General features: G+C 37.7%; 2 protein-coding genes across 6 annotated transcripts in view; one reads left to right on the top strand and one right to left on the bottom strand.

The window, feature by feature from the left end:
* The window catches only part of LOC127969044 (DNA mismatch repair protein Msh2), a 290,453-nt gene that overhangs the window by 247,088 nt on the left and 31,033 nt on the right, over positions 1-12,332 (bottom strand). The window lies entirely within an intron of this gene.
* Positions 2,895-12,332, top strand: part of LOC127969047 (protein phosphatase 1B-like) — a 32,087-nt gene continuing 22,649 nt past the window's right edge. Inside the window, exons 1-3 of one of the 5 annotated variants that reach the window (XM_052570642.1) lie at positions 2,895-3,271; positions 4,699-4,877; positions 5,437-5,544. The gene's annotated coding sequence lies outside the window, so the exon portion shown is untranslated. Of the gene's footprint in view, positions 3,272-3,443; positions 3,579-4,698; positions 4,878-5,436; positions 5,545-12,332 lie in introns of those variants that run through there. The other 4 variants (XM_052570643.1, XM_052570641.1, XM_052570646.1 and 1 more) reach the window with 4 other exon arrangements.

The raw sequence follows: 12,332 nt of genomic DNA, 5'->3' as shown, positions 1-12,332 counted from the left end.
TGAATTTGCTTTTATACTCTGTGGTGTTGTTAAAACGTGTGAATTAAGAACATGGAGTAAAACAGAACATGCCCCTTCCATATCCTCAACAGAATGTCATCCATTCATCCTTGCATGTTAAAAGAAAGTAGACTGACCCAGACTTTAAACCCCTGAATCAAGTTCCCTCTCGCTTTGCCACAGTGGAGAGAGGATATGGCACATAGGTAAATGAGAAAGAGGCTTTCACAAGGACAAAGCATGCAAGAGCTTGAAGAAAACAGCCTGTCGTGGCAGAAAACATTCAGATGTGGCCAGAAACAAAGGCAGGCTGGGGAGTGTTGACTATCCGTGTGCATGCTCTGTGTCACAAGTGATGAAATAAACTAGCCTGCCTGACTAAAGCCTCCAGCCTGCTTTGTTCACTCATTTGACGGCTCATCAAAATGCAGTTACCTCTCGAGGTCTCCAAGCTCAGGCTGCCAACAGCACCTGTGGCAAGAGAAATTATAAAAACAAATGACACGCTCTCAATATTTAACGCTGTGTGGACAGCATGCTTAATGTGAAGTGAATCCCCTCAAAGCATTCCAAATTCAAAAATAATTAAATCAGAATATGAAGGAAAAGCCAGGGTCAAATGGAGTGCATATGCACACGTATTGTGTGATACACTGAAAAATAAATGGTGTAGAAACAGATTTCACTCAGACATTGCTAGTAAATTTCACAAACAATTACAAAGAAAATGCAAGTAACACAATTAAATAAAGGAATAGCTCACCCAAAATACAAATTTGCTCCAAATGGATCCTATGAGGTTAATGGGTGCCATCAGAGTCCAAACAGATGATCATAATCATCACACTACTCCACGAGTAATCCACAAGTCCATCAATTACTGTGTTGTAAAGCAAAAAGCTGAGGGAGAAACAAATCCATCACTGAGATGTTTTAACTACCAACTGTTGCTTTCACCTAAAAAACTATCCTCTAAATCCTCTATCCATAATATTGCTTTCTCCATTGAAACACCTGCCTTAATGATGGATTTGTTTCTTATGAACACTTTCACTTCACAGGATGTTAATATCTGTTGGACTCTTATTCTGATGGCACCCATTCACTCCAGAGGATTCAATGGTGAGCAAGTTATGTAATGCAAAATTTTACTCAAACTTTACCAATCTGTCCCAATTAAGAGACAAACTCATATCTTAGATGGCCTGAAGGTGAGTACATCTTCAGAAATGTTCATTTTTATTTCTTTAAAAGTGTAATTTTTAATAGAAAAACTGAATTACAGTAGTATTTTCTTGTAAAACATGCTCCAATAAAAATATAGATTTTTTTTTACAGTTTAGAATGTTACTTATTCATATTGACTAAAGTCAGAAAAGGATTTGACTGCCTGCATACACCATCACACCATGCGCGCGCACACACACACACACACACACACACACACACAGTAATGCATAATTAATCATGCATACTAGATGCATTAATGCAGACATTCACAAATATTTAAACATGATGTTGCTTTCAGGCAAAACTGTCCAGTCAGCAACAGCTGCATGATGTCACCAGTAATAATAATCTAACTCTGCCTCAGAGCCGCACTTCCTTGAGAGAACTGGGAGTGTTGGAATGTGCACTCAGCTTTTATAAGCTGCTAGTAATCGAACTGTGCAGCTTGTTATGTGTAATAGGTCTTTTTTTTTGACTCATAGTTTTGATTAATTTTGTCTTGTTTTCCACACGTTTAAACACTTGAGAAGAAAAATTACAAAAGGTAACAAGTCTTGTTTCAGAAAAAATATATCAAAATTAAGTGATCTAAGCTTAACACAAGAAAAAAAGTTTTCCATTGGTGTAAGAAAAATAAACAGATATTTTTTTGTATTTTTAAGATATTTATTTTGTAAGCAATTTTGCTTCTCAAGTTAAAGTATCTTGAATTAAGAACATTTAGACATTGAAAATGGAAAATGGCAAAAATACTGAGGAAGAAAATCATTTTTTGCCATTAAAACGGCTGCCGGTGACCACTTGATGGTGCTGTCAAGCAGCCAATGGTGGTCTGTCCCTGACAAAACTCGTTAAAATATTCATAAAACAGCATAGGGTCACCTTCTACTGCTAACCATTCAGCTCTCAAGACACAAAGACATCTGTGTTCCTATGTCTCTGGTTGGTTAACCACAGTTTAATGCAGACACAGTAGGCAGAGAAGTGGACAGTTCAGCTGGTGCATCCAGAAGTGTTTCATAAAGGTTGAAAGAGAATGCATGGGTTCTGGAGCAAGATCAAAAGGAAATTGGACACTGTATTTGGTTATAAGTTGGACTCAAGGTTCTTTATTCTAGGATTGACATATAGCTATATGACACTTGCACCACATGGGATTCATTTAGCTCAAAAGCAGCTATTTATTGGCCAAAATACATATTACTTAGTTGGACCAAGAATAAACCCCCTTTGATCTTGAAAATGCTTCAATTTCAGAGAATATGTGCTCCACTAAAAGGGAATGTAGATATCTTTAGACATATTTGCTCAACTTTTGTTTACACCTAGACTGTGTAACAGTAAAAAAACAAATGGGAGGAAGATTTCTTGATATTTCTTTTAAGGCACAGAACTTAACTTTTTACTGTTTACTTTTTAATTGAAAACCGTGACCATTGAGATGGATGGAAACACTCAGCATGACAAACTAGCAACCTAGTGATGAGTTTGTCGGTTTGCCTGTGCTTAACGTAAACTACTGTTCAAGCGTCATGACGGTAAACTGACAAGACGAAAGCCAATCAAATCGTCGGATTGGCCATCTGTATTCTTAGCTGTCAGCAAAATAATCCAATTAGCAAACACGCCTAGTAGAGTTTTGGCCTATCATCGAGCCACTTGAAGAAAGTATCCCACCCCTCCATCAAGACGCACAAGACTCTGAACCGAAGGATATCTTGGCCTCCCTACAGAAGCTGATTATTCGGGTCTATGTAATGATTTATCCCACACCATGATCCCATACAGATACGAAACTTAGACAGATTTAGTCAATAAGTCGACAGATTTGTTCAGGGACATCTGCGTTGGCGTCAAACATGCGCAAAGATCCACGCTATCAAAGCAGAGAATCGCCGTAAACGGAATGATCGCTTCTCACGTGAAGTCACCCTGATTGTTTGTTTTTAAAGCAAGCGACAAGCTTATCGACTCTGAAAATCCCCGCAACCGAGAGACCGAAGTGGGAACGAGCGCTGACATCCACAATATATCTGGAAATGTAAGTATGGGGACGTGTGGGCCTCGGGTTTGCTCGACGAGAGCGCATGCTAAGCTAACGAGCGCGAGCCTGCTCGTGATTTCATTGCTAAGTATGAGGCTTGTTGTGTAACGAGCGAGCTGACACACAAGCGCGGCTATAACGATGTTAGACTGACATTACCGCCCACTTCCCGTTTGGATACGACAAAGAAACACTGTTGTTGTTATTGTGTGTAGGTTCCGAGTTTTATTGCGTTTGTTTATCCGGTAGCAGCGATAGACAAACAAGCGCGCGTCAGAAATAATCCCATCGGCTCGTCCTCACTGTTAGTAAGAATTCAGTGCATTATGTAATCACCTCGGCTCCTGTCAGCTCTCCTTCTGTTTCTCTGACATGTTTGAAGCATTTCTCTTTCACGTTTAACGCTTAATTGTCCTTTTAACCTTACAGTGAGCTGGTTTACATTTAGCCTTGGTTTCATGCTTCCCACAGTTGGTTACGTTTGCCTGACTAGGTGTTTGCAAGGACGGCCTGAGATTCATGATGAAATTGTGACGATCAGTTAAGCTCTTGTAAGGCCTCCTCATTTAAATAATTGATTTATATTATTTTTGCACAGCTAATTTTTGTTTTGATGAAACATAATGGGATTCATACTTCAGATAAATTGTTGTAAGATGTCTGCTTAGTGACATTAGGAGAAGCAAAAACCTAAACTGGTGAGTATAAATTTGGAGTCCTTCATAATGGTTAATCGTTGGACATGTTTGGCTTCAAAAGTTGAATGGTGGCCAAAAAGTTAATGAGTTAACCTCTTATGCTCTTCAGTTACTCTGTAATCATAGCTGTATCTGATATAGGTTAGTTTGTAAAAGTATGAGTTCAAAATCTTACTTTTTAAATGGTGTTGCAAGTCTTTCTCATGTTTAAGTATTATCGATACATGCTTAAAAATTAATGGTTTGGTGGCCTCTTGCTCTCTTTTGCAAGTCATGTTTCATATCTTGTCTAGGACAGCTTTTCTGTAGACTGAATTTGACTAGGCGTTAGTCATAACTTAATTTTAAGTTTCAGATTGTGTTCTCAGATACACTTAGGTTTAAAAGTTTGTGGTCACATTTTTTTAATTTTTTTAAAGATTTTATTCAACAAGGATGGATTAAATTGATCAAAAGTGACTGTAAAGAACATTTTTATGTTAGAGTAACTCAAACTTTGACACTTAGTTCATCTGCAGAGAGATTAAAGGTCTGATTGTAACTGTAGATAAAGGGCATTGACCATCATTTGTTATCCCGATCAGTACGGCTGTAGACTGCAGAAATGACCAAATGACGACAGCAGTGAATGCTCGTTTCTTTATCACGATTGAACACCGTCTGAAACTTTGACCCAGCCTGCCGTTTAGAGAAAGTGCTGAGTTTGCAATTGTTCACCTGATGCAGATTGCTAAAGGATGGATCTGCAGGAGTGAGGACGTTGGAGGATTGAGTGTAATAAAAGCAGATAAGGGGACCCCTTTGTTTGCTCGGTGGCTTTCTTAAAGACTGTCCAGATCTGTGACAGGCACAGAAGTATTGGCAGAAACCTGAGCACAAGCCTGCCATGCAGATCTCTTGTAATGGTGAGCACTGTGGGAAAATATTTGGGCACTAACTTGTGGATGTTAGTGAAAATGAAAAAAAAAAAATTATTTAATTTACTTGCCTTTTATATAGTTGCAGACCTGTATGACTTGTAAGATTTTGAAGAACTGTCCATCCGATAAAAGTCAGAGGTGTCTGGTGTAATTTTGCACCTCATTGACTTTTAATATGTGGGCAAAAACAGTACTTTAAAATATTGCCTTCTGTTTTCTGTAAACACAAACTAAGTCATACAGGTTTGAAATGCCGTGAGGGTGAGTAAATGGTGACATAATTTTCATTTTTGAAGGAACTTTTGCTTTTAAGTGGCTTTTATTATTTTTGGTTGGTGTCATTACGTGACACCAAAAGTGTTGGAAAAAGATGTTTGCCAGCTAAGAATCGTTGTATACACCTTTTAGGTGTTGTCCTCATTATGGTTGAATTGAGCCTATATGGAGATTATAATTTGAAAATGGTGTTTAAATATGCATCATCATAATGATTTCATCAAAATGTTCTTGGCATGCTCTAAATATGCATATGGTTCACAATCAGGTCCTTTGGATCACCCTCTTCTTGCTGTCATCATGCTGTCACCACTGAACCAGCTCTCCAGCTCACAGGAAATGTCAAGGGATTAATGTCAAGAGGCCCAAATAGGTGGTGCGTGAGGACCACAACTGTGAATACATGGAAGATGTTTTCTATACTCTAAAAGTATTTGTATGTTTTATGGGTTTGGCAGGGTGGTGTTCAGAATGACTCAGGATTAACTCTTTCCTGACCACTTCCCTGTGTCAGGGTGTGTGAGAGGGTGTGCGTGCTTTTGTTTGTGCTGAACGTCAGACGTGAAGCTTAAGTTAGGCCTGGCTTAAAAAAATGCATGCAATGTGCACTACTATTTAAAAATGTAGTTTTTTTTTTTTTTTTTTTTTTTTTTTTTTAAGTTGATCTAAACTAACAGTAAATACCTTTAGAGTAATACAAAAGATGCAAGAAGTGTCAGTTTCCATAAAAAATATTAAATGTATCATATGTAGGGCCCTGTGATTTCCGCAAAACGGAAAACGTGGATGGAATCGTGGAATCCAGTCATAAAAATGAAATTAAGAGTTTAACATGGAATGTCATATAATTTGTCAAATTAATCAAAAAGGTAAATCAAATTGTGATATGGACTAGTATCTTTAACTCTGGGGTTCTTCGGTCATTTATGACCCGAAATTTTTTTTTAAAAAAATGTTACAAATCGTAGCTTCATCGGAATGGTCCGAAACTTGGTGACTTTTTTGGTACTTGGTATATGAACACCCCAAAAAATTGGGGACAGGATTTTAAAAGTCTAAGTGGTCGTAAAAAAAATAGTCACACTCAGGGTCTTCGGGTCAAAAATGACCCGACATAGGAAATGAATGGGAAATTTGCAAAAATATGAAAATACTGAGTTTTTTTGTGTGTACAATCTACAAATCAGCCACGATGCAGAAAAAAAGCATACAACAGTGAAGGGGTGAATCTCTAAAACATCAAGAGTGCAAAACAGACAAAAAAATTCACACACACACACACACACACACACTTATACACACAAAAACACACACAAATGAAAGTATCATTGCAAAAGCTAATTTTGGGAAATGTGTGAAATAAAAGAAATTATTCATCAATGTAAGAAATAAAGTGCACAGCAATAAAAGCATGAGGCTGTAAGCCATCAAGGTTGCAAAATAGACACACTCACTCACACACACACACACACACACACACACACACACACATAGGGAAATATGAGACTGGTGAAACTGTGACAGAGATATGTGAGAATATGTGAAATAAAATCAATGAATCAAATAAAGGGGAGACATTGGATCCAAAATGCAAAAGTCACACACCATGTCTCTCTCTTGAACACACACACACACACACAAACACACACACACAAGCACGTGTGCACGCACGCACGCACACACGCACAAACAGAGTAAGGTCAAAGGATGGAATTCTTCCCTAGTAACCTCCAGGCCTATTCGAGCGACCCAGGCCCAGCGTGACACTTTTTTTATTTTTCTATTTTCCATTTACATGTACTGTTTGAAAATGATTATACGTTTGCTGTTATTTTTGTTTTTTGTTCATAATTGCTGTTGGCAATTTTGAAGAGTTACTGTTCATTGAATTGCAAAAAATAATTTTAATGGAAATGTTTATAATAAAAGGTAAATAAAAATATGTTATGATTTAAATAATGTAATTTTTTTTATTAAGTTAGAATTAAAACAATGGGTAACAAAATGCTTTCCATTTGTTCTCTTTCTAGTGCAATGTTCAGGTTTGACTGTATTATAAAGTAAAACTGGCACTTGAAATTACCATTTAAATCAACCAAACAAACAAACAAAAAAAAACTTGACAAAAATAGTCTTTGAGAATCTGTGATTATATATTAAAATCCACAACCTGAAATAAATAGGCAAATATGAAGGTCCTGAGTGTGACTCATAAATGAAGAACCCCAGAGGGTTAATAGTGTGTTGTCAAAAGACCCGATACTTCGGTACCAAGTCAGTACAAAAAAAATGAAAACGTTACTGTACCAGGTTTAAGTTCCAAGTACTCAGTGGTAAGTACGAGTGCCCGGTCAACCTGGTTCTTAATGCGCTATACAAAAGGTGCGCAGATGCACTCTCTTCAGAAAAACACTGAGACATGACGACATCAAAAGGAGGAATTAAGGAAAGGAGCGCTTATTTAATTACAGCCGTTACTGGGGAAACCTCTCCTGCCAGCAGGAGGAGCTTTGCATATATATATGCTGCCACAAATAGAGTGGAAGGCTGTGGGAATCACCGCTGTTGTTATGAATATTATACAATATTTTAATTTGAATGTCCCATTAAAATTAATGCTGTTGTTAGCGTAGTTAATCATTAGCATAAGTTCGACTAATGTTAATATAATGAGCATTAGAATGACTTTTCTTTATTAACGATTTAATACTCCTATAACATTTATTAGTAAAAAAAAAAAACAAGAGGACATGATGCAATTTACTATTTTTACACACGAGGCCTTTAAACGAATTGTGAATCTAAAATATGCGTTTTAGAGAATGAACAAATGGTTAATATTGTGTCATATGAGTCAGAAAATCAGTTCTTGGCATTTTATTTTATTTTTTAGCTAACTTAGATGTTATTCTTCACTAAATAATCTCTAAAATGATTTCAAAAGCCCTTTAAAATTAAATATGTACACAGTTTGGATTAAATTATAGTCACATTTTTTAATTGGCATGTATTTGTGTTTTGCTTTGGTACCGAAATTGGTACAGAGAACCATGGATTTTCACTGGTATCGGTACCGAATGCTGAAATTTTGGTAATGTGACAGCACTAATCCTTAAATATTAAGCCGCAAGAGTAGATTTAAATATGAATCCAGCATGTTCTGTGTGTCTCTGTTAATGAATCGTGCAGATGCGCGGATTCATTTACGTTACTACACACACACACACACTGAAGCGCACGTGGCGCTTGTGATTTCAGTGTCTGTCGTAGGTCTATTGCTTTGCATTTCAATGGAATCTGCCAGCTGTGTTTTGATTGCCAGAGATTGTGGAATATTTTTTAGTTGGCTTTATGGGTAGATCAGTAAAAGCAATACCACAGGTAGCTATAAAAAGCGCATTCAAGCACCTGGTCTTTGATATGCAATGATGGTGAATTCACTAATGGATGTTAAGTAACCTAAAATAAAATATTTGAAATCAACAATCTCTTCTTATGTAGTTGTTTGGTTTCATAACAGTGCTACTAAAGTGGATATCCCAGTTGATAATACCTTTATTGAAAGTAGCAGTTCTGCTTTGTCTTAAGTAGGTTGTATATAAATTGATATGTTTGTTTAGTGCTGTAACAGCAGTCTTGCTCTCTTTGTATACTAATTAAAGGGGTTGTTCACCCAAAAATGAGAACTAATCATTAAACATTCGCTCACACTCATGTCATTACAAATGGTTATATGACGATATTATTGTATATCGACGATGTCTCATAAGTATCGCGATGTCGATGTCAACATTCAGGTAACAAACGATTATTGATATTATCGGGAAAAAAAGACATGATAAACCTAGTAAGTTGCAAGAAATATTTTACATAGCACCGTAGTCACCATACAGGTCTTTTTTTCTTGCAAAAATTAAATAATTTAGTAGGAGGGTTGGGAATCGAAAAGCTATTCCTTAGGGCTTAATGTTTTTGCTCAAAATTTGTTTTTAATCCCTGATTGATTTTAGTCATACGCCTACATGATAAATACCTAATGCTGGGTACACACCAAAAGATAATCGGCTGATTTCCGACAATCCTAGCTCTGTTCCGATTATCTTGATGGTTCTACAGATTATCTTATCAGATGTTCCCTTGGTTTGAGGTGTGTTAAGATTGTCCGAACCTGATTGGAAGAACGCTGGAGCCTCCCCGATTGCGATTCGTAAATATTCAACATGTTTAATATTTACGATCAGAAATCCTTATGTGTGGGGGGAACCCCCTGAGGCCAAACGTGCGGACGCTTTCAGTGTGAAATTTGACTTCTCACCAGAAAATTTACAATTAAAGGTACAGGTTTTAGGACCTGTCACTAGAGGGCGCACTATTAAAACAATAACAATCGTGTGGTTTGATGACTCCTCTAAGGAGGAGCGTGGAATGATGGGATTTGTTGTCTTCTACCCAACCGCTGACGGCCATCAATCAGACTATATGAAAACGATTACCACTTGTTCAACAAATATATACACTCGTGTACATTCAAACACAATAATTGGGCATACATAGCAAATGCGAGTTCAACGATTTGCGCAAGTAGATTTCATACAAAGTCAATGCAAAGACATGATCAGACTATGGATCAGACGTGTCATCGCGCGGGTCTAGAGACGCAATGCCCCGCATTTGCCATGTATGCCCCATAATCCCAATCTTGTTGACCATTATAATATTATTTGTTTTCTGTAAAGATACAAATTAAAACAACTCACCTGTCCAGTAAAACAAGCGAGATCTGCATCTCTTTCTAGTTGAAGTTTGTCGCGAAGCTCTCGCCATCTAGAAAATGCAACACCGTTATTGATCTTCGCTCTTTCTCTCCTCTTGTCCCAAACTCTTCTTGGGTCATTTGGTTGGCCCATACGCTTACGTTTACAGGATCTGTCCTGTAAACAGTAATTGTTCCCTAAATAAGTAACACAATCCACCATAAAACGTGCTAGAAGAAGTAAATAAGGAACTGATTGAAGCAAACAAGTGGTTTGCTGGATGCTAGACACTACTTCCGCATTTGTCCACGACACTGTTGCCATGTGGTTTCTACGTCAGTAAAGGCAGTAAAAAAGGGTAACTAACGTCACTGACAGGCCACTGCACTGCCCCGTGTCACGGTTTAGAATGGGAATTTTCTCATGATTTAAAAGTAGTTGAAAACATTAGAGATATTGTTAGTAATCAGCTGGACAAAATATATAACACTAGCCTAGTGGTTTTTTGCAAATATCTTACAAATTGTACCTTTAAGTCTCTGTAATAGCGCATTTTGTCTATAAGAAAGTTTGGTAAAAATGTCAATGTTTCTTGATAGTAGTAACATTCATAATGTGAATATTTTGATGAAGTACTGTCTTTACACTTATGCTGAAACATAAAGCAAGTAGCAGGTCATCTGTGCTCTAACAGAAAGGACGCATCACTGGTTTTGGATGTCTTTGCAATGGCACCCTACTGACTTCTTTATAAATCTCTTAAATAGTCTCATCTGTCGTGCAACAAAGTCTCTCTTTCAAACAGCACAAAGTTGTCTGCCTTTTCTGTTCATTTTTTTTTTCTAGCAAACCATTTGGTTCACATAATTACTTCTCCTTTGCATGCCTGAACACCATCATTGTGGCAAGACTAAAACAAGCGTCTGCTACAAGGGTGTTTGAAAGATTCATAAGGTGCAGAGTTTTGAGGGAATTCGGGGATGTCCTGTTTTGAACTTTAACTCCTTAGAGGTGCTGCCACTGGTTTGTGGCCAATATCAAAGCCATTTTATTGAAGGAAAGCTGTTTTAATGAAACATTGTAACGTTGATGTATTGCACTGCTGCTAAGTTTCTGTTTCTGATCTTACTGTAGTCTAACCCTCAGGCGTCACGCCTACAGATCGTCTGATGCATATTGCACGCAAAAATTGCAAGAACTCGCCGCTACAAATCTGATTGGCTTTTGCGCAATTTCTAGGAGTGAATGTGAGATAGTCAGAAATCTTTCTACGTGAGACTAACTGTACTGAGGTCTGTAAAAACAATAAAAATTAAAAGCACGTAGCAAATGTGCAATTGCAAAAGAAAAAAAGTAAACTTCTGCTTTAAGTATTGTCATTTTGGGACAAAAAAAAATATCACAATGTTTTTTTGAGTCACAGTAGCACAGTTTGCATTGAACTTATTACCTCAAATGTCTCCAACCCCTACTAAAAATACATGTTGCCTTGTTGTAACATCAGCAGGATTCAGTATTGCATATTTGCTGTACCTTTGGCTACTTTTTAGTCCACATGCTGTGATCACAACTGCAGCTCCTGCGGAGACCAGCCATTCCCAGAAGATGATGCTCTGCTCTTGAATCTTAGAAAAGATTTCTAATAAAATCAGGTTTTGCTTAGTTTCTAGTTGTGTAGTGCTTTGTATGAAAAAGTTTGTTAGTGATATGTCATTAATTTTGAGATTTCCCCTTTTTTTTTTGGACGCTGTTATCTCTTATTCTCCTCTCACTTAACTTTTTAGACCTTTTAGAAAGCAGACTGTCAGCTCACACCCTCAGTGGTTGTGTAAGACTGCCAAAATTCACTTCCCTCTTACACTGAATCGGTGTATTTTGCCTCCATTTTTACAGTACAGACCTGTGCTTCAGGTTTTGCCGTGTTTTTTTGATACGAATGACTGGCCAGTGACAGAAGTTTGGAGGGGAAAGATGACGAGAGTTTGCATTTTCAACTGTGAAAGGGTGGTGTGGGAGTTACTGGGGTGGATAATTCATACAGTAGATGTGAGAGCTCTTCTGCACTTTACACGTATGCATGGGGAGAGGAACCTGCCGTCGCATCTTTCATCCTGCCTTCAGAAGAGCAGAGGCCACATATGGTGTGAGTGATAGAAGAGGGGTTGGTTGTTGTTCTCCAAACTCTGTGTTTACTCAGCTGAGGCTAGCTGGACAGATATAGCTCTCTCCATACAGGGCCTCATTGCTCTTCTTTTGTTTTGGTGCCTTGGTGATGCAACACATCTTCTTTAGCTAAGGGAGTGCCCTGAATCGTTATGATCTGGGTGCTCTGTAGCACTTTAACCACAGGAGCACCTCTTTGTAACGGTTCATGTGCGCTATCTGTGAACCTCTGTCAGAGGTGGTCAAT

This window comes from Carassius gibelio, chromosome B12 (genome assembly GCF_023724105.1).
Source record: "Carassius gibelio isolate Cgi1373 ecotype wild population from Czech Republic chromosome B12, carGib1.2-hapl.c, whole genome shotgun sequence".
Taxonomy (NCBI): Eukaryota; Metazoa; Chordata; class Actinopteri; order Cypriniformes; family Cyprinidae; genus Carassius; species Carassius gibelio.
The sequence above is the reverse complement of the archived record's forward strand: the minus strand, read 5'-3'. Positions and strand labels throughout refer to the sequence as shown.